Source organism: Armigeres subalbatus, chromosome 2 (genome assembly GCF_024139115.2).
Source record: "Armigeres subalbatus isolate Guangzhou_Male chromosome 2, GZ_Asu_2, whole genome shotgun sequence".
NCBI classification, from domain to species: Eukaryota; Metazoa; Arthropoda; class Insecta; order Diptera; family Culicidae; genus Armigeres; species Armigeres subalbatus.
The window spans coordinates 142,373,212-142,395,894 of record NC_085140.1 but is presented as its reverse complement, the minus strand read 5'-3'; the positions used below and the strand labels follow the sequence as shown (position 1 = coordinate 142,395,894).

Below are 22,683 nucleotides of genomic sequence, written 5' to 3'. Positions count from 1 at the left end.
GAAAATAACAAGAATGTTATTGTTTTTTTGACCATGTCTAAAGGAACATATTTTCCTATTAGTCTAGTCTAGTCTACACACAGTCATAAACATAAAAGCGGCCAGGCCTACTGTGCCTGGGTCACCGATGGGTCTAAAATGGCGGCGATATGGACAACGGGGAAATACCCAGTCCAAGAGTTGGTGTCTTCGACACACGAGGGCTTCGTCATTGCCAAAATCAACGGGGTCTTCTTCTGCAGCTGCTATGCGCCTCCTCGATGGTCGATCGAGCAGTTCGGTCGAATGCTAGATTGTTTGACGGCTAACTTGATGGGGCGTAGGCCGGTGGTGATAGCGGGGGACTTCAACGCTTGGGCCGTGGAATGGTGAAGCCGATCCACGAATCAACGGGGGCAGATCCTGCTGGAATCACTGGCCATGTTGGATGTGGACTTGGGTAATGTCGGTACCAAAAGTACCTACAGCTGGAACGGGGCCGAGTCGATTATCGACGTTACGTTCTGGAGCCCTGGCCAAACGAGTAGTTCGAACTGGAGGGTAGATGATGGCTACACTCACAGCGACCACCTGGCGGTTCGCTACAGTATCGACTATACGACCAGCGGCGGGCAGCTGGTAACAGTACTCTCGCGTGCATGTGATGCCACCATGCCTAGGAAAGTTCACCCAAGGAATGGGAGGCCACCGGCTTACTGGTGGACTCAAGCAATTGCGAACCTGCGCCGCGCCTGCCTACGGGCAAGGAGGCGGATGCAGCGAGCACGCACAGAAGAGGAGCGTGTTGAACGACGGGTGGCGTTCATGGCTGCTAGAGCCGCTCTGAAGGCTGAGATTAGACCAAGCAAAAAGCTTGCTTCGAGGGCCTGTGTCAAACTGTCAAAGTGCCAACGCGAATCCATGGGGTGACACCCATAGGGTCGTAATGGCCAAGACACGGTGGGCGATGGCCCCTACAGAGCGGTCTCCAGAGATGCTGGAGGGGATCATCGCGGGGCTCTTCCCACATCATGACCCAAGTCCCTGGCCTCACTTTGTGGAGCTGCCAGGGGCCAGGGTGGCCGACGAGGGAAGAGTAACTGTGGCGGAACTTGCGGGGATTGCACAGTCCCTTAGTGTAGGTAAGGCGCCAGGATCGGATGGTATTCCGAACCTGGCCATCAAAGCGACCATTGCTGAGGCTCCCGAGATGTTCAGATCTGTCATGCAGAGATGCTTGGACGAGGGAGTCTTCCCTGAAGCATGGAAAAGGCAGAGCTTGGTCCTATTGCCAAAACCACCGGGGGATCCGTCGGCATATAGACCAATATGCCTGCTTGATACGGCGGGGAAGGTGCTCGAGAAGATCATCCTCAACAGGTTGTTGATACGCACGGAGGGTGCGGTCTATCGAGTAACCAGTTTGGCTTCCGAAATGGTAAGTCGACCGTAGACGCTATCTTGTCGGTTACCAAATCCGCGGAGATAGCTATCCAACCTAAGAGGAGGGGAGTTCGCTATTGTGCAGTAGTGACTCTCGACGTGAGGAATGCATTCAATAGCGCTAGTTGGGCAGCTATTGCAGATGCGCTCCTGCGTCTTGGAATTCCCAAGTACCTGTACAAGATTCTCGGAAGCTACTTCCAGAATCGAGTACTGGTATACGACACGGAGGCAGGTCGGAAGTGCGTTGACATAACTTCAGGGGTTCCGCAAGGTTCAATACTGGGTCGGGTGTTATGGAACGTCATGTACGACGGTGTCTTGAGGTTGAAGTGGGCGTGGTAATCGTCGGCTTCGCTGACGATATTCCGCTGGAGGTCTACGGCGAATCGATCGAAGAGGTGGAGTTGACTGCAGCCCACTCGATCGCAATTGTGGAGGAGTTGATGAGTTCCAGGAAGTTAGAACTGGCTCACCACAAGACTGAGGTTGTTGTTGTTAACAACAGAAAGAGGTTTTACTAATTTCCCAAACCCAAACCCAACCCGAACACGTCGGGTTCGGGTCGGGTATGGGTTTGAGAATTTTATTATCGAATATTTTTTTATTCGTTTAAGGTAAATTTGAGGATTTTTCGTTATTTGGGTCAACATCATTTTTGATGTAAAGAGAAATATAAAATATCTAGTTTGAGTTTTCCGACAACAAAATAGTTCGAGTCCAGCTCGGGTTTAAATAGTTGAATTAATTCGGGTTCGGGTCGGGTACGGGTTTGATAAGATTTTTTATTTCGGGTTCGGGTCGGGTCCGGGTTTGAAATGAATTTATGAATCGGGTTCGGGTCGGGTTCGGATTGGCAAAATGTGAAACCCGACCATCTCTACCGCGCCTGCCTACGGGCAAGGAGGCGGATGCAGCGAGCACGCACAGAAGAGGAGCGTGTTGAACGACGGGTGGCGTTCGTGGCTGCTAGAGCCGCTCTGAAGACTGAGATTAGATTAAGCAAAAAAGCCTGCTTCGAGGGCCTGTGTCAAAGTGCCAACGCGAATCCATGGGGTGACGCCCATAGGGTCGTAATGGCCAAGACACGTGGGGCGATGGCCCCTACAGAGCGGTCTCCAGAGATGCTGGAGAGGATCATCGCGGGGCTCTTCCCACGTCACGACCCAAGTCCCTGGCCTCCCTTTGTGGAGCTGCCAGGGGCCAGGGTGGCCGACGAGGGAAGAGTAACCGTGGCGGAACTTGCGGGGATTGTACAGTCTTTTAGTGTAGGTGTAGGCGCTAGGACCGGATGGCATTTCGAGCCTGGCCATTAAAGCGGCTTTTGCTGAGGCTCCCGAGATGTTCAGATCTTCCATGCAGAGATGCCTGGACTAGGGAGTCTTCCCTGCAGCATGGAAAAGATAGAGCTTGGTCCGACGGGGGATCCGTCGGCATATAGAACAATTTGCCTACTTGATACGGTGGGGAAGGTGCTCGAGAGGTTGTTGGTACGCACGGAGGGTGCGGATGGTCTATCGAGCAACCAGTTTGGCTTCCGAAAGGGTAAGTCGACCGTAGACGCTATCTTGTCGGTTACCAAATCCTCGGAGATAGCTATCCAGCGTAAGAGGAGGGGAGTTCGCTATTGTGCAGTAGTGACTCTCGACGTGAGGAATGCTTTCAATAGCGCCAGTTGGGCAGCTATTGCAGATGCGCTCCTGCGTCTTGGAATTCCCGAGTACCTGTACAAGATTCTCAGAAGCTACTTCCAGAATCGAGTACTGGTATACGACACGGAGGCGGGTCGGAAGTGCGTTGACATAACCTCAGGGGTTCCGCAAGGTTCAATACTGGGTCGGGTGTTATGGAACGTCATGTACGACGGTGTCTTGAGGTTGAAGTGGGCGTGGTAATCGTCGGCTTCGCTAACGATATTCCGCTGGAGGTCTACGGCGAATCGATCGAAGAGGTGGAGTTGACTGCAGCCCACTCGATCGCAATTGTGGAGGAGTGGATGAGTTCCAGGAAGTTAGAATTGGCTCACCACAAGACTGAGGTTGTTGTTGTTAACAACCGAAAGTCGGAGTAACAAGCGGTGATAAGGGCAGGCAACTGCGCGGTCACCTCTGAACGCTCCATCAAACTCTTGGGGGTAATGATCGACGATAAGCTCACCTTTGGTAGCCACAGATGATGTCAAATAGCTCTGCAATTTATGCCAGCAAGCGCAAGCAAGGACACGCAGCTAACCTCGAGGGTGCGTTTTGCACTGGCCCCCCTTTGAAGCATTACTTTCTGGTTGTACCGAAGGGACGATGGGCTTGGCGGCAATGGAAACGGTTTAGCGGGTCGGGGATGCAGTCCTGCCTCCCTCGTTTGCTGTTGGAGGTGGCCCCTAACCCCGCACTTCCTGGACAACCCAGGATGTCTGTTGAGCAGATTCCCCCTTCATTGCTTAGGAAGAAAAAAAAACGCACACATACATACGCACATACAGACATCACCTCGATTCGTCGAACTGAGTCGATCGGTATATAACACTATGGGTCTCCGGGCCTTCTATCAAAAGTTGTTTTTTGGAGTAGTCCTATAGCCTTTCGGTACAACTTTGTTGTACGAGAAAGGCAAAAACTTGAATATACTATTTTCTATAGAATAAAAATGAAATGGTCTGTGTTCGTATCCGCATAACTCAAAAACAGCTGTATGGATTTTCATCATTCCTCCAGTAGATAGGTATGTTCGTTTTTGTTTCCGACGGGTTTATATGATTAATTTATAAGATTCGAATGGAAATTTCGCATGCGCAGTTCACATCGCGCATTTTCACCAACTATGCAGAACAACGTCTGCCGGGCCGACTAGTATATTATAATAATCATTTAAAATTAGTCTAAAATAATTAAATTTTGTTTGGGGCTGGGTAAAATGGTCAGGCGCTGGGGTAAAGTGAACAGTCGAATGAAGCAAATAAGTCGTTCAATATGTTTTAAACCAAATACATCTCCTTAATAATATTCAAAATGTTACTTGGCGGGTATAAACCATATGTTTTATCACAGACAAGCAGACCTACACTACCTATGATCCCATATCAGTGTTCATCGTTGCTGGATTTCTTATTCATATGGGACAAATATTCGATTGTGGGCAGTACAGCGTCAAAATTATTAGACGCAAAGAAATTCATCAAAGTTTGAATGATCATTGCTCTATGCAATATCAGTTCGTTCCTTTGGTTTTGGTTCTGCCAGAAATTCATCTATTTGTAGGCATGTCAAAATGCTAGGATTTGTGTAATTATATTCTTCACAAGGGTGAAATTTTCCGCCCTTGCTATATTTTTACAGAAACTAGAGCTTTTACAGAGTTGATTCATATATAATTATCGCAGATCGGTCCACAAACATCTGAGATATGGCCGTTTCCGTGGAAATATTTATTCCGAAATATAGTGCGTAATATCTCTTTTGGATATTTTCCCCAAGACTGTTAGTATTAGTGTTACATTAGAGTGGGGCGCAGTTGTTGGAATCTGCCGATATAACTACGACAGAACAGGCACAGTGGAATGTCCAACGAGACCGGGGGATAACCGAAACGGAGTTGCAGAAAGAAAAAGATATTATTTCCCGTCAATAAAACCGATGTTTATTGGTAACCGATTGGGTGTCAACTGAATACATTTATGATTTCTTGGATCTATGATGAGGGGGAGCGTGGGCCAAAACGCCAGCAGAAGGATGCAAATGCAAAAATATCGCTACAATTCAACACTCCTCCTCGATATTTGCAGCCTGCTTCTAATTGTTCAACAATCTACCTCGCAATCCCCGACACCAATAATCAAAATTATTGTCCATACAGTCCATAAACACTTCTTTATGTTCATCTTGATTTGCCCTAGTTCTTTGCAACAATGAATCTTCCGGATACTTGACCACCTCGTTCCAATTTGATGAACACTTCAACTCGAACAAGTTTTCTCGTAGTTCACCAATAGCCACTACCTTCTTGTACGGATCGACGATGCTGCACCTCGATGATCCAAACTCAACTTTCAATCCTCTCTTCAGCAGTATTTGGACCGATAAAACTCCAATGTACAGACTCGGTATGTACAACACCTCTTTGATCCAGATCGTAGTCAGTTTTCCATTGCCGTCAATGCACCTCACAGACCCTTCGCCGATACCGACAGACTTCACCACAGAGCCATCAGCCAATACTACTTCAGTCTTCATGGTCTCATCCAGTTTTCGGAAGAACTGCTTATCATTGGTCATGTGACACGAACAGCCACTGTCAATTAACCAACGCCCTTTTTGCTGATGCTGCTTGGCCGAAAAACAAACCGGGTTATCATTTTCATTTGCTTGCTTTGCTTCGACGACACCTCCATTGTCCATGCTTTGCATCTTCAGGAACAGACGACAATTCCGCTTGAAATGTCCTGGCTTTCCACAATAAAAACAAATTTTCTCCTCCTGTCGCTTCGCATATGTCCTCAACGCTTTTTCACCGTTCTCAAAACTTGAACTCGCTAGTCTTTCCGTCCTCCGTTGCCACTCGTCGAGTAACTTCTGCTTCACGATCTCCATCGTCAGATCTTCATCTTTCCGGCTTTCTAACGCTGTCACTAATCCGTCACATGAATCAGGTAGACTCCGGAGCACCATTGCTATTTTTAAAGACGGCTCTAGCTGCTGACCCGCGCATTGCAGACGATCGAAGAGTTCTTCAAGCTCGAACAGATGCTTCTCCATTTCGGGTCCTTCTACACGTTCTTCTCCTAGATTGAGGTTACAAATCCGTTTCAGGAGCGACACGCGTGATGTCATACTTGTCTTCTCATGATACGCTTTCAACTTGTTCCAAGCCTCCTGCGCCGTGTCTGCGTCCCTCACCAAGTTCATCTGGCTATCCTCTATAAATAACACGATCGTTGCCAGCGCCTTCTGACTTGCCTTCCTCCATGTTGTTGTAACAGGATCCGGCTTTGGATCTACCACCACAAACCAGTAGTCGTCCCGTATCAACAACATTTGCATACGGATTTTCCATGTCGAATAATTGCTGTTGTTCAACAGCGGAAACGAAACTTTCTCGGCCATTTCTCACTCTTCTTCACCGGATGAAAATCTCTTCCAAACTAATTATCCGACGCGCTTAACTTTCCTCTCGACTTTGAAAAACAATCACAAACCGCAATAACTTTTCTTCAATCTTGGGTCACTTTACCCCCTGGTGCGTTTCGTACCGTTCTCCCCTCGCACCGAAAACCAACAGCACACAAAGTCAATTACACTTCGCGTCTGTTTACTTTCTACCAATTTCTTCCTCACTGGGCTTCAGCTTTCAGTCAGCCAACTCTTCCGTTCTCACGACGACTGCACTACACAGGCAACTACGCGTTCCGAACGGGTACCGCAACGAGCAAACCAACCAACGCACCGCGAAAAAACGAACCAACGCCAGCGAACAAAGCACTGTCTTTTTCACCTGGACGCTTCGTTTTCGCCTGCACAAAATACTTTTCTTCCGCACTTCTGCTGGGCCGATAACCTGTTGGAATCTGCCGATATAACTACGACAGAACAGGCACAGTGGAATGTCCAACGAGACCGGGGGATAACCGAAACGGAGTTGCAGAAAGAAAAAGATATTATTTCCCGTCAATAAAACCGATGTTTATTGGTAACCGATTGGGTGTCAACTGAATACATTTATGATTTCTTGGATCTATGATGAGGGGGAGCGTGGGCCAAAACGCCAGCAGAAGGATGCAAATGCAAAAATATCGCTACAATTCAACAGCAGTTGTACAGAAAAACCCAAACTTCATCCAATAAAGTGAGGTCAAAGTTTTTCTGACTCAAATTGTTTTATAGAAACGTGAGGCAACGTTAACGTTAAGAAAGAAGATGAACTGTCTTGATTTTACCACAACGCATTGGTATATCTATCACCCTTTTTCCTTTAGTGTTTATAGGTGTTTATTATGTATAGGGGAGAACGGTCCAAAATGCACCCCTGGGGCAAAATGGCCTTCCTCATAAAATCACTCATATCTAGACCAACATTTGAAAAGGGCGTAACAGCCAAAATTTATTTCTTCTGATTCTTCGTCTACATATATAGCTATATATGTCAACGAAGAATCAGAAGAAATAAATTTTGGCTGTTACGCCCTTTTCAAATGTTGGTCTAGATATAATCTGTTGTAGTACATTCATGAACGAATATTACCATCACAATTCATAATTAATTATCCATCATTGAGCTCCATTGGAAAAATCTAGCAAAATCCCTTCATATTCACTCAAATTTACCGATTTGCTATTCTTCAACCACATCCGTAAGATTGTAGCTCAATCCATTAAGAATTACAAACAACCATGCGTTCACCATCATTTAACATGCAATTGAGTCATTTTAGACCACCATTCGGGCATTTTGTCCCAGGCCTATTTTTAAAACATTTTTTAAATGCGTTAGAAAGTCATGAAAACCTTATTGTTTTGAATAGGAGATCATTGTGAAATGTAGATGGGTTTGTAAATTTTGCACCTATACGTTGAAATGGTTGGGTATTCTTGTTTATATGGGCGAAAACATCGAAAAAGCTTAAGGGGTGCATTTTGGACCGTTCTCCCCTACCTCGTGATACGCTAACTTATTACGATATACATTTTCTTTGGCACACTCCCTTTTGTAAGACAAATGGCGGCACCGATGGTGTAGATTTTCCTACCGCCCATTCCAATGCCAGTACATATGTGAAACTAAAGACCACCAGGATGCCAATGGCATACGTTGCACAGTGGGGAAAATCCGACCCAAAAAGGTACCTATTTATTGCGGCTACTTGATGCGCCGGAAAAATACCTTTCCCAAAGGGAAAATCCACGACAAATCGAATGACGCTATTTTCATGCGCCGGAAATTATGGGAACTGGCCGTTTTGCCCCATTTACTCCTAAAAATCATATTTTTTCTATGACAGCTACAATTTAAAGTCGATTGCGGCTAACTATTTCTATGTTTTCTGATGCTAATTAAGTAGAAAATACGAGTGGTATCTATTCCGACCTTAAACCATGACTGGAAGTGGCCGTTTTGCCCCATTTACCCCCGGAATCGTATTTTTTCTATGACAGCTCCGATTTAAAATCAATTGCGGCTGTCTATTTATATGTTTTCTGATGCTTAGGGTCTGTCTCATTTGGAGAATTAAACTTAAAAGTGACAGTTCGAAAATTAAAAAATCACCCCGTTATAAGAATGGCTGGTGCTACCCAGCAATTCCAATAGGACATCGATGGAAAATGATTCGATATCTGTCAAAAGTAATCTTGCTCTGCGAGCAGGGTTATTCGATAATTATTGAAATGTCACTTTTAAGTTTAATTTCAGTTTAATTATCCAATTGAGACAGACCCTTAGTCAGTAGAAAATACGAATGGTATGAATTCCGGCCTTGAAAAATGACTGGAAGTGGCTATTTTGCCCCATTTACCCACGAAAATCGTAGTTTTTCTATGACAACTACAATTTAAAATCGATTTCGGCTAACTATTTCTATGTTTTCTGATGCTAATTAAGTAGAAAATACAAGTGGTATCTATTCCGACTTTAAACCATGACTGGAAGTGGCCGTTTTGCCCCAGTTACCCTTAAAATCGTATTTTCTATGAAAGTTACAATTTAAAATGAATTGCGGCTGACTATTTCCATGTTTTCTGATGCTAATTTAGTAGAAAATACGAATGGTATAAATTCCGGCCTTAGATCATAATTGGAAGTGGCCTATTTGCCCCATTCACCCACGAAAATCGTAGTTTTTCTATGACAGCTTTATTTTAAAATCAATTTCGACTAACGATTTCTGTGTTTTCTGATGCGTATTTAGTAGAAAATACGAATGGTCTAAATTGTATATAATCCGGCCTTGGACTGTCACTAGCAATGGCTGTTTTGCCCCATTTACCTCTAAAAGTCAATTTATCATATGATCACTAAGACTTAAAATCGATTTTGGCTAATTATTTCTATGATTCTTAATGCAAATTCAATAGGAACTACAAACGATATATATTCCAGCCTTGAATCGTGACTAAAAATGGCCAATATGCCTCATTTAAAAAAACACATTTTTTGTATGACCGCCAGGATTTAAAATCAATTGCGGCTTGGTATTTCTATGTTTTCTAATGCTAATTTGTAAGAAAATACGGTTGTTACATATTCCAGCCTTGGATCATGACTGCAAGTGGCCGTTTTGCCCCATTTGTCTCTAAAAATCATTTTTTCTAGCACAGCTACTATTTGAAATCGATTGCGCCTTACTACATATTTCCATTTTAATTATTGAGAAGAGCGGAAAATCTTCCTGAGGTGTGAGGCTACTTTTAGCATCAGAAAACATTGAATTAGCTAGCCGCAATAGATTTTGAGAAGTTTTTTCAAATTAGCATCAGAAAACGTTGAAATAATTAGCCACAATCGACAATTTCAATGTAACAGTCATAAATTTTTTTCGAAGGTTAGTGGGGCAAAATGGCCACTTCCAGTCATGATCCAAGGCCGGAATTTATACCATTTGTATGTTCTACTAAATTAGCATCGGAAAACACAAAAATTGTTAGTTTAAGGTGATTATAGAATGAAGCCAGAAATCGGCCATTTTGAAAACCACGTGCTTTTCCAATATTTTTTTCAAGAGCACGAGATGAAAGAATCATAACGCGTATGGGGCTGAAATAATGGTAGATCGTTTGCTTAGTTATGCTGAACAATCATAATTTGAATTTCGGCACTGTACGAAAACTATTACGCCAGATTTGGGGTTTTGGAAATGTATGAAGATAAACGTGTGGTGAATTTGAAATTCACCACGGGCTTCATTCTATAATCACCTTAAATCGATTTCAAATTGTAGTTGTCATAGAAAAATACGATTCCAGGCGGTAAATGGGGCAAAACGGCCACTTCGGAATAGATTCTACTCGGCCACTTCCAGTCATTATTCAAGGACGAAATATATAACAATTGTACTTTATTTCAAATTAGCATCAGAAATCATAGAAATAATTATCCACAATCAATTTTAAATTGTAACTCTTAGAAAAAAATATCGAAGGTAAATGGTGCAAAATGGCCACTTTCAGTCATTTGCCAAGGCCGGAATTTAAACCATTCGTATTTTCTACTATACTAGCATCAAAAAACATAGAAATAATCAGCCGCATTTGATTTTCAATGGTAGCTGTCATAGAAAAATACGATTCCAGGGGTAAATGGGGCAAAACGGTCACTTGCAGTCATGGTATAAGGACGAAATAGTTTACACTATTTTTCTATTAAATTAGCATTAGAAAACATAGAAACAGTTAGTCGAAATCGATTTTAAATTGTAGCTGTCAGAGAAAAAATGGATTTTCGTGGGTAAATGGGGCAAAATAGCCATTTCCAGTCATTTTTCATGGCCGAAATTTATACCATTTGTATTTTCTACTAAACTAGCATAAAAACAAAGAAATAGTCAGCCAAATATGATTTTAAATTGTAGCTGTCATAGCAAAATATGATTCCAGAGGTAAATGGGGCAAAACGGCCACTTCCAGTCATGGTATAAGGTCGGAATAGTTACCACTAGTATTTTATACTTAATTAGCATCAGAAAACATAGACATAGTTAGCCGCAGTCGATTTTAAATTGTAGCAGTCATAGAAAAAATATGATTTTTAGGGGTAAATGGGGCAAAACGGCCAGTTCCCACACAGAAAGAAAAACCATTATTAAAATTAAAAAAACCATTGGTAAAAATAAAAAGTTGCATTGGTTCTTTTTCGTAGAGAGTGGCAAATATTCAAAATAAAAGTACGTTAACTTTTGCAACAACTATGGTTCAAAAGTTGCATCCCGTTCTGAAAATAAAAGTTTGAACTTTTAAAACAATGCTGTAGAACTGTCAAAAAGAAAGTATCACATCGTAAATACTATAGAGTAAAATAATTTCATTCAGAAAGGAGAATTTCACTTGCCCAAAGGAACCTCCCACCCATTCAACTTTTCTTTTCCATTTTAACTACATTACAATAATTATTATAGGTTTTGTTTTTTATTTCATAATTTCATTCAACATATAAAATGTGTAGCAGCTCCAAAAAGCCCCGACAGCTCGCCTCACAGTCGCTTGTCGGGTGTGCATTGCAGACAGATGTTTTGCTGAAAAATAAAGATTTTCGCATACCGTTAAATATTAATTGTATTTCTCAAAATCACGCCAAGCCCCGTGCGCAATGTTGCGGAACTTCAACGGAAACAACGAGATTTGTGTCAACCGTTCCGTTGCAATGTGTACGGGCCTGGCCGTAAGTTAGGTATTTTTGTTTGATATTATGATGTTGCTCAAAAATATAACACTATATGACCTACCTTCCATTCCCGTATAGTTTTTTAGCACTGCCTGCACCGCAGATTGATTGAACAAATCAATCTTCAGGAGATAAAATATTTACTCGAAACCTCGCTCGAAACAGAAAGAAAACAAAAATTCCGCGACTTGTTTCTGGTCAGTGAATAAAAGCTTCGCGGCGAATAAAGGCGAAAACGATTATGCACACAGAATAATACTATGGGAGTTTTTTTTAATTATTGGACAAAAAACAACTTCAATCACATTGGGCTTGAATAAATAGAAATCTTATGTTAGTACATATTATATACATTTTTTTCTAAATATTGTAGATAAATATTTGTTTTTCGAGAAATAGACAATAATTAAGGTGAGAAGCGAAATAAATATATGTACATTTTTATAAATTTTATTTAACCACCTGATAGTCCATAGTGGAACTGGGTAAACAGAAGTAAACGTTTTTCTCTTTCTGTTTTCTCTCAAGATTTAGGAAATTTGACAGTTCTACAGTTTTCTAGTTAAATGGATGAACTTTCAATTTCACAATGGGAACAAGAGAAAAAAACTTTCGAAATGATAAAATTACTTTGAAAGGAACAATATCACTTTTATTTTTAAGAAAACGGAGCACTTTTCAAATGTAAAGTGCAAAATATTCTATGAAACAATGTTTGTTTTTTGTGTGTATAATTTCCGGCGAATGAAAATAGCACCATTCGATTTGTCGTGGATTCTCCCTTTAGGAATGGTATTTTTTAGGCGCAGCAAGTAGCCGCAATAAATAGGTACCTTTTTGGGTCGCATTTTCCCCACTGTGCGTTGGCTGTGGTGGCGTGCTGAATTGTTTAAATTGAGTTTATCCCAGATTCCGCTGGTAACGAATCATGCGTTCACTTTCTCACTCGTTAACTGCAAATAAACATTGGTGTGCATCAGGGAGCAAAGGTAATCAAAATAATATGTCCTATGTATCAAAGTCAAACCAACATTTATATCAACAAATGAATTAAGTACATTATATCCTCAATGACGCACGTAACTTCAATTAAGTAATTACCTTATGTGCTTATTTTGTGTGATATTTACATGTATCACACATTAAATAATTTTAAGAACCCCCTCATTTGTTAAATAATCTATTTCTAACGTTGATCACATCATCGTAGAATTTAGCACGTGCTCCCAGCATCCACTATAATCCGCTGACAAAAGTAAACAAGATGATGAAAATTATTTCCTAAAAACATTCCCTTATGTTCAGCTAGGCGTCTCAATGTTGTCCAACGGATTAATCTTTTCTTTTCTACATTGAGCGCTAATTTTTCAGGTTGGAAAATCATCATGCGTTTCTTCTAGATCGCTCCACCTTGTTCCGTAGGCGTAATGCGCCTGCCATCAAAATAAACGGCAAACAGTGTGATCTGGCACGAAGTCAAAAAATAAAGTTATTTTTCATGGCAAGTAAAGGTGGCACCTACTGCTTTCGAATTGTTGATCCTCCTACATGAATATATCCGGTTGATAACAAGAGTAGCTGAAAAGTATCATGTGTCCAATCTCCAAAGGTATTGTCGGCGTAGCACCAACTTAGAATTCGGAAGTCCGGACTTCCGAACCGAACTTTCTTCCGAAGTTTTATCTGTCAAACTAATTGATGCGTTGTTTAGCGCATCTTTAGGGGAATCCAGTTCACTACTTCCGAAGTTGGGAAAATTGCCTGTATCTGGAGAAAAATCCAACTTCGGTATAAAAAGCGTTATAAATTTGTTCCGGATAGACAATACGAAAAGACAGAATCACCGTCTTCGACCAAAGTTCGTAGAGACTGAACAACACTTAAGGTGGTTATACAACAAAGCCACAAATCGACCATCACCTCGGAACTGATTGTATAATCAGCTTAACACGTAGGATGAGCCAATGAACAAGGGGAAGGGTCATTTGGCCGAGAGCCATTTGGCCGAATGCCACTAGGCCGAACAGTTCATTAGGCCGAAACCCATCTGGCCGAAAGTCATTTGGCCAAAGGGTCGTTTGGCCGAAAGGGTCTTTTGGCCGAATGGGTCATTTGGGCGAAAGGGTCATTTGGCCGAAAATGTCATTTGGCCGAAAGCGTCGTTTGGACGAAAGGGTCGTTTGGTCAAAACCCGGGCAGATAACAGAAATAGGTATGAGCTAGCCTTGCACAAGAGGTAAAATACCAAAAACTTATATGCAGAATACTTGAGGCATAACATGCTTAGGTATTTTAATACCTAACGAATAATAATTTGTTATGCATTTGGTATTGAAATTCAATTCAATAACAGAGTATGTTATGGCTCAAATATTGTCCATATTAATTTTTGGTATTATTGCTTTGGTATTTTACCTCTTATGCAGGGCTAGTTCATAACATATTATGGTATCATTAACAGAATTAGGTATTATTGAGCTTTCTTCTGCTCAGGAAGGGTAATTTGGCCGATCAGGTCATTTTCCCGAATAGGTCATTTGAAAAGTGAGAAATTAGGAATGAGTAGTGAGACGTCTCACTACCGGCTTCGCACTACTCACTTTTCACAGTGAGAAGTGAGAAATAGAGAGTGAGAAGTGAGACGTCTCACTTCTCACTCCTCATTTCACGCTTCTCACTTTTTACAGTGAGACGAGAAAAATAGAGAATGAGAACTGAAGCGTCTCTCTTCTCATTCCTAATTTCTCATTTTCCAATTGAACTATTCGGCCTAATGTCCTATTTGGCCAAATGACCCTTTCGGCCAAATGACCCTCCTGGCCAAATGACACTTTCGGCCAAAAAACCCTGTCGGCCAAACGACCCTTTCGTCCAACAACCATTTCGGCCTAATGACCCTTTCGGCCAAAAACACTGACAATTATCGGCCCGTATCGACTCTCTCAGTTTTCACTAAAATTTTAGAAAAGTTATTGATCACTCGTATCGTAAGCTTTCTAGAACGTTATAACATACTTTACAGTAGGCAATACGGGTTTCGCAACGGAAGCAGTACAACTATAGCTATAACGGAAGTTCTGGAAGAGACGGATTCTAAGAAATATGTAGGAGCATTATTCTCAGACTTAGAAAAAGGCCTTCGATATCTTGAACCATAACATATTATTGCGTAAGCTAGAATGTTATGGAATTAGGGGTGTTGCGAATAATATAATCCGGACTTATCTCGAAAACAGAACTCAATTCGTGTCATATGAAGGTCAGACAAGTGCTCATAAACAACTAACTACTGATGTTCCCCAAGGAAGCAATATTGGGCCCTTACTTTTTCTCGTATATATTAATGATATAACGAAAATTGGACTTCTGGGTACTCCCAGGCTCTTTGCAGGCGACACCGCTTTATTCTATTCGAATGTTGATCCAAGATCAATTATTTCAAGTATGAGTGAAGACCCGCAAACCCTTCAGAACTACTTTTCCAACAACATGCTTTCGCTGAACTTGCAGAAAACCAAATAAGGTACACCGGGGCAAGTTGAAACGGTTTTTTTAAAGTTGAAATTTGAAGTACTGCAAAAAAATCATCCTTTGATAAATTTTTAATCCGTTGGTGATGTTTGATAGTTCGGGCCAAAGATTATGCATAAAAAATAAGCAATCTTACCAAACTTTTTTTATAAATATTTTGTATATTGTACGTGGATTTCCCTATTGGACCCGACCGTTCGAAATAGTCGCTCCTTGAACGGTCGTTGAAATCGCCGTTTTCACCTTCACACCCATTTTCCTAATAAAATCTGTCAAAACTGACAAGTCTGCCACGTGCTTTTTGCTGGTTCTTTCGGACTTCTCTTACTTTTTCCGATGTTTTGACATCTGTTTTGATAAACAAGGAGTAAAAGACAAGGTAATCTACCAAACATTTATTGAGTTTAACAAACCTTGCTGGAAAAGCGAACGTTTGAAATAGGCAAGTGAACCGACCTTCGAATCCATTGGTCAAGTAAATCCACAATACTGAATATACTGAATATATTTATTTATATGCATTGTTTCAACTGGCCCCACATATCGGGGCAAGTTGAAACACTGCGCTACATGCACACATAACTTAATTTTGCCGAATTAAAAACAAAATATATGTACTCAGTGAGACTCAAGTACCACGAGATTGTCAAGGTGACTGTACTGCCAGGATTCGCAAAAGAGTCCCATGTAAATTTTTGACGGATTTTATTTTCTTTCAGAAATTTGCTCAAAATTTGCCTCCTGTTTAAGAAAAATTGATAAAATAGTAGGCTGTGTTGTCTCATTTTGATACTTACTCTCATAAAAGACACATTCCAGATTTTGATACTCTTTTACACAAAAATAAACTAAAATATGGGACTCTTATGCGAGAAAAGGGGAGTATACAACAAAGTCACAAACGTAATTTACAGGTACCAAATTCTAGAGATCGCACCACGCTGAAAATTTATCAAACGCAAAAAAAGCGTTCCCGAATTCGTGAACCAACAAAAATACACCGTTATTTAATTCATGGATTCGGGAACACCAGTCACGTTTTCCAGAACGTTCCAGAAAACGTGACTGTGTTCACGAATCCGTTGCTGTTGTTCACGAAAAAATACACCGTGAACTTGTTAGTTCACGAATTCATGAACGCTTTTTTTGCGTGCAGATTGATTACGTCCTACTGGTGACTACTCGGATTACTTTTCAGGATGGTTCATTAGTTGGTTCACTTGGAATGTGTGCCTAATTAAAGGTTCCGCGATCTCTCATAAATATCTCTCATAAACTCCTCGATTAGAGAAAGAGGGGACTGGGGAAGTGAATGGTGGAGATACTGAAATGTTTACATGCTCTATGTTTTATATTTTTGAGTGCCAGTGCCCACTACGAGGAGAAGTTGGTTAAGAATCTCAAAACTAGACCATGCAGTTTAACCACGACCATTTACATCCTATTCTTTAGTAAAGATTGTAGGAGGGCATTTATGACGAGATGGGCGGAAATTTATTAAATCTATTTTCAGAAGTTTTGACCTTTTCATAAATTTATGTTCTCCGAATGTATTTACGGACCATGTTGAATTCTGGAAAAAAATATTACTTTAAATTGCGAGGGTGACGTTTTGAATCGTTGTTTCAACATGCCCCACACCACGCATTTCTATTTTCCCCGATAGGTTAAAAATGCAGATCAATTTCAAACGACCATGTTTCAAAAATTAAAATGGGGTTTTCATTGATTTTTCATAATCATTATGCTTATTCAACATTGGATGATTGCCTACCATGCAAATTTGATGAAAAAACTATTCCAAACATCATTTTGAGACCTGTATCATTGGCACGTCAAATAGTTGGTTTAGATTTAGCAAAGGGTGGAAAATAAACAATGGCAGGAATTGCTTCTAGTAGCTGCAATCTTCCGGGAATGGCAGTCAGAAGGTGGGCTTAGGAGAGTAGTTTGTTGAAAAAATTAATCAGGGCATTCGGTCATTTGAGATCTAAATTACAGCTTCTGTTTCAACTTACCCCGCATTCCAACTTGCCCCGGTGTACCTAACATGATTTTTCGGTCTCCTAGAAAATCATTTCCAATTCTGAATTAATGATGGGGGATGTTATAATTGAAAATGTAGATACATTTAAATACCTTGGGATCCTCTTTGATAGTACCTTATCCTGGGATCATCATATTCAAGCTTTGGTCAGAAACGGTTTACTTTTATAGGTCCTGCAAAGTACAACAATTTACCCAGAGATTTACGATTGATTAACAATCGTTTAACCTTCAAATCCAACATAAAATGTCTCTTAAGGTGAAGGTGCGTTGAGTACCAAAACAAAGCTTTGAAAGTATTGGTACAATAAAAACTGTCATATACTGTAGCAGTATTGGTGTCGTATTTATAAAAAACAAAGAATATTAGTAGGGTGGTTCAAAAAACGACCCAGCTCCACCACGCTTACTCGATTCCGTCCCATGCTCCGAGTGTCCTCCAAAAACTGATTTGAACAAAGACTGGTTGAACACTAGCCGGTTCAAGTTTGTTTGAAAACTAGTATGAGAAACTAAGCTTTTCATTACACTGGCTACAGTGCCTTCCCTCCAAACGCGTGCGAAAAGAGAATCCAGAGCTTAAAGCAACATTCCGGAGACTTCACTGAACGAAAACCGCACCGCAGGAAAGATCCATTGATTATGTAACGCAAAAAATAAGCTTAATTATCATGCTAAATATTCGCAACCTCGATTAAAATCGACTCCCAACCATTGAAACCACCATTCAATGTCCACTGTCTATTAGAGTGGGGCGCAGTTGTATGGAAAAACTCAAACTTCGTCCGATCAAGTGAGATCAAGGTTTTTCTGAATCGTTTTGGGACCCCAATCCACTGTGCAAAATATGGGCTCGATTGGTTGCGACCTCGCATACCGCATCGCGTTTTAAATTTACATGGAGATTAGTATGGGAAAACGTACTTTTTTACATTTTTGCTATTAGCGGCTTCAATTCACCATCAATCACGTGACTCAATACGTTAGCATATAGTCTGGAAGATGCCGAAAGACTTTGCCGAAGAAGGTACGTAGCTGGAAGGTCTACAAAAAATGTTATTACGTTTGGAAAATTGATTGTTCAAACCATATGCAAGAAATCAATGTTTCTGCCAGCACTACCGGACGACCTATGTATATCGAAGGGTAAACCCCCCTTCTTATCGGATATTTTTCATTGTGAAATGATTCCGGATAGCTCCCATTAGCTCTAAAGCCCTATAAAATCAATTAGTTTGAAATAACACTCAGTTAAATTATTGGTCTACGTAGTTCGGCAGTGCTGGCAGAATAAACGATTTTTTGCATATGGTTTGAATACTCAATCTTCGAAGCGTTATAACTTTTTTCGTGGACGTTCCAGCAACGTGCCTTCTTCAGCAAAGTTTTTCGGCATCCTTTGGGTTATACTTTAACGCAATGTGCCACTTGGCTTACGGTGAACTGAAACCTCTAGTAGTAGAAATGCAAAAATATACGTTCTCCCATACTAATTTCCATACAAACTTCAAACGCGATGCGGAAAGCGAGGAAGCAACCAATCGGTCCCAAATTCTGCACAGTTGTTCAGGACCCAGAATGGCTTCGAATAACCATTGATTTGAAAAAATGACCATGACGCCCCACTCTACTGTCTATGGAATTAAAGCTCTTGAATATTTCATCCAGTCATATGGTCTCCCCCTTCGCCAGCGCCCAATGACGGAGTGCCACAATCAAAATAATGTAAAATTCAACCTCGCCATATCAACTGTCATACAAACCTGAAACGACCTGTGCACGGTAAGCCTCTATTCAAACCAACCCAAACCATCGGATGACACCCAAATTATGAATCATAATCGACTGAGCGCGGCGAAGCAAAATCATTTTTTGAACCACCCTATGTATTAGTTTGCTGCTGCCGCTGCCGGTGTTTACATTCGCTCCGCGGTCAGTTTTTAATCGTTTTTTTCGGGCAAAAATAGCAGTTTATATTAGGTTTTCGGTTCAAACGAGTGACTTATATCAAAAAGTGATGTTTAATTTGCATTCTATCAACATTTCGGGCTGCTCATGTGCGGAGAAGTGAGTAAAATCTTGATTTTTCTATCCCCTTTGAGAAGAAGTGAAGTGCAGTGATAAGCTCACCGAATCGCGAACGACTATTAAATTGGCACGAAACTGCTGATTTGCGATAAAATTCGAGCCGAAATTCAAAGGACTCTTTGAAGAAACATGTTTATTATCACGGGAAGTGAATAAATATGCTGTGAACAGGTTAGTAATTTGATTATTATACTTTTGTTCGATGCTGTTCGATGCATTCGAATGTTGGTGGGAGAGGAGTGGGGGAGGTGTGGGGTTGACCCGTGGAAGGTCCGGTGCCATATTGACTGCCATCGTGGTACTCCTCCAACTATGTCCTTAAGAAGTAATTTACACCAACTCATAATATAAGTACTATTAAACCTCTTTATAGTTTTTTGTATCCGTCACCAACATTAAACGTTAAAGATTAAATATTTATAGTTCCTATTTCATGTTAATAATTTGTTCATTTGCTTTCAATCTGTGCTTCTTTAAAAGGATGCTTAATCCACTAGAAGCACTTGTTTTGATTTATGTAGTCATTGTTCTCTCTTTTTGCATTAATTTTGAATTAAATTTTTCTTAGTCAATATTGAATTAATTTAGTTTCAGCTTTTTTGTTTGATAGCGTTTATTTTTTATGGCTGAGAACTGAGTGTCCACTACCAGGGGGCTCATTGAGAGCTTTTTGGTGTGGGGGAGAGCGGAGGATCACCCAAAAAGTGACCCTTTCAACCAAATTACCCTTTCGGCTAAACGACCCTTTCGGCCAAATGGTATATTCGGCCTAGTGGCATTCGGCCAAATGACACTTCCCCATAATTCTGCTCGAACTTCTCCTTCTTCTAGTCACTTTTTTGATTTTTTTTTTGCATGATAACATTTTTTGCAGGATCGCACGATCATAGAAGTTGTAGCGTGAGCGAGTGCGAAATCCGAACCCGTCAGTGGTATATCGCGTCTCTACACGACAGCACTTTCGTCCGATAGTAATGGGCAAGCCAGAGTAGACGCGACGAGCGATGCGACGCGACGCGACTCACGAAAAAGAATAACAATCATTATCAACAGGCTGTCAAATTGCACTGTCGCGTCGCGTCGCATCGCACGTCGCGTTTACTCTGGCTTGCCCCTAATTTACAAGGTTTGCTCGATTCGAGACGGGATAGATTCGTGAGATCCTGTTAACACGTCGCTCAAAAAGGCGTTTAGTATTTGGCATATTCCCGAGCAACAAGCACACGCTAAAATAAATACTACCTCATAATACTTACTCATAATTATTTGTGATTTTAAACTAGGAACAAAATATCCAGCGTGGGTCGTTAACTTGAAATTTAGAAAAAAATTGTTAAAACAGATTTACTTAGATTCTTAACCTCCCTAACGTGTTCGGGTCAATATGACCCGAATCGCACTTTTAAATTGCAAATTGAACACAACAATATGAGGGTCTGAAACTTCTTTACTTTTACTATTTCGTGGGAAACAATGTTCCAGAACCTACTTTGTACGACATTCCTGGAGAGCTCCAAAAAAAACTCATACTTACGGTGTTTAGACATTCCTCAGTCAAATTCACATGTTTATATGCTCAAAATAATCGTCAGCTCATAAATTTTCCAAAACTGACCTCAGATTATTGATTGGCCACACCTACATCCTGTAATCGTCGGAGGAAGGATCGTCAGTTGGCTACTTTTATATGGACGAAAATTGCACTTGAATATCGCGCAACGAACGATTTTATTGCTGGTTTTTCCTCAGAAGTGTACCCAATACTATTTCAGAGATGACGAATCATAAATGGAGACAATATTTGTACAGATGTTCTAGGTTCTCCAAACTATTCTGGATTTCAGAGCCTTGGTCTACCAGTTCAATAACGCTTGGAACGGAACATACGTCCTGTATGGGCCCTTAGCGGCCATGCGCATGATTTACAATCTAGATGTGTCCAAACCGGATGTTCTAAGTTCTCCGAATCATTCTGGAGTTCAGATCAATTGATCTACCAAGTCAACTGGGCTCGATACCAAGCTAATAACAACACATACAGGCCCGTAGAGGCCATGTGCATGATTTACGATCTAGATATGTTAAAACCGGATGTTTTAAATCAAATTCATATTAGTTACTGCAACCAAATCGGTCTGTATTGTGCTGCTAGGGAATTCAGCTTGCACTAACATCTCTCTATTAATTGTGGCCCCTTTTCGCCATAGATTTAATTGCTTTCTTCTTCTTCTTCTTCTTCTTCTTCTTCTTATTGGCATTATATCCGCCACTGGGACATTGCCGCCCCGCTGCTAGACCGGTACCGGGAATCGAACCCAGCCACCCTCAGCATGGTCTTGCTTTAAAACCGCGCATCTTACCGCTAGGCTAAGGAGGGCCCCTTAATTGGCTTTCACTGTTCCAAAAAAATGACGGGAGTGGAGCAATCGGCTTTCGTGTTCATTCTTGGTCATTGTGTTCGAAAGTTATGAAGAGAATGGTGAACTAACCCATAAAGATTGGTGTTTTGGCTAAATGCGAGAAAGGCAGTACCACTACTAGGTGGTTTATTTTGGTTTTTTTTTTTCAGAACAGATTGAAGTAATTATAATGCAAACAGATTTTGAATTAAAATAAACTTTTCAAACCTGATATAAACATGTTCATAAGACGTGGAAAAATCTTCTGGATGGTTGGCAGTACGTCATGTATTATTTCAGTTTAGACATTCTGGATCGACTCCAAACCACTTTGAGGAAAGCAACGAAAGAAAAGATAAATGTCACACATACCGGAGGCACTCAGCCGTATGCCCAACATATGCGGAGGCGTTATGTTTGCCCTCAAGTCGACGTTTATTTTGACACTCATAGCTTTATAAATACGGTAGTCGGAGTTATTAACTGGTTAATTTACATAACCGTTGACACCTTTGGTGGGTTTGCATCATCCTCCACTACAGATAGATGTCTTGATGTCACCGTTAATTCATAAACATGTTGAACGGTTCACTTTATATTTAGGAAACCCATTTGACTTCGAGTCGTTCCAATAATCGGCGCGTGAATTATTGCTTAGGAAATCAACCGACTAATAATTGGTGTGTAAACGATCTCTCCTCTTTGCCGTTCAGCCTTCACTTTTTCATCCAATTTTTTGATCGTCTCTAGGGCGGTATGGCGGAAGATTTGATTTATTGCCTCTGCCACATTAATGACTTGCCAAACGCGTAAACTGATCGGATGATTTTACTCT

General features: G+C 41.1%; 1 protein-coding gene and 1 long non-coding RNA gene across 2 annotated transcripts in view; one reads left to right on the top strand and one right to left on the bottom strand.

Moving 5' to 3' along the window:
• Nucleotides 1–22,683, top strand: part of LOC134215206 (zwei Ig domain protein zig-8-like) — a 68,541-nt gene that overhangs the window by 39,612 nt on the left and 6,246 nt on the right. The window lies entirely within an intron of this gene.
• LOC134215205 (uncharacterized) lies at nucleotides 11,510–12,455 on the bottom strand. Its single transcript, XR_009980072.1, has 2 exons — nucleotides 11,846–12,455; nucleotides 11,510–11,635 (listed from the first exon to the last, which is right to left on the bottom strand). It is a non-coding gene; the product is annotated as an uncharacterized LOC134215205 (long non-coding RNA).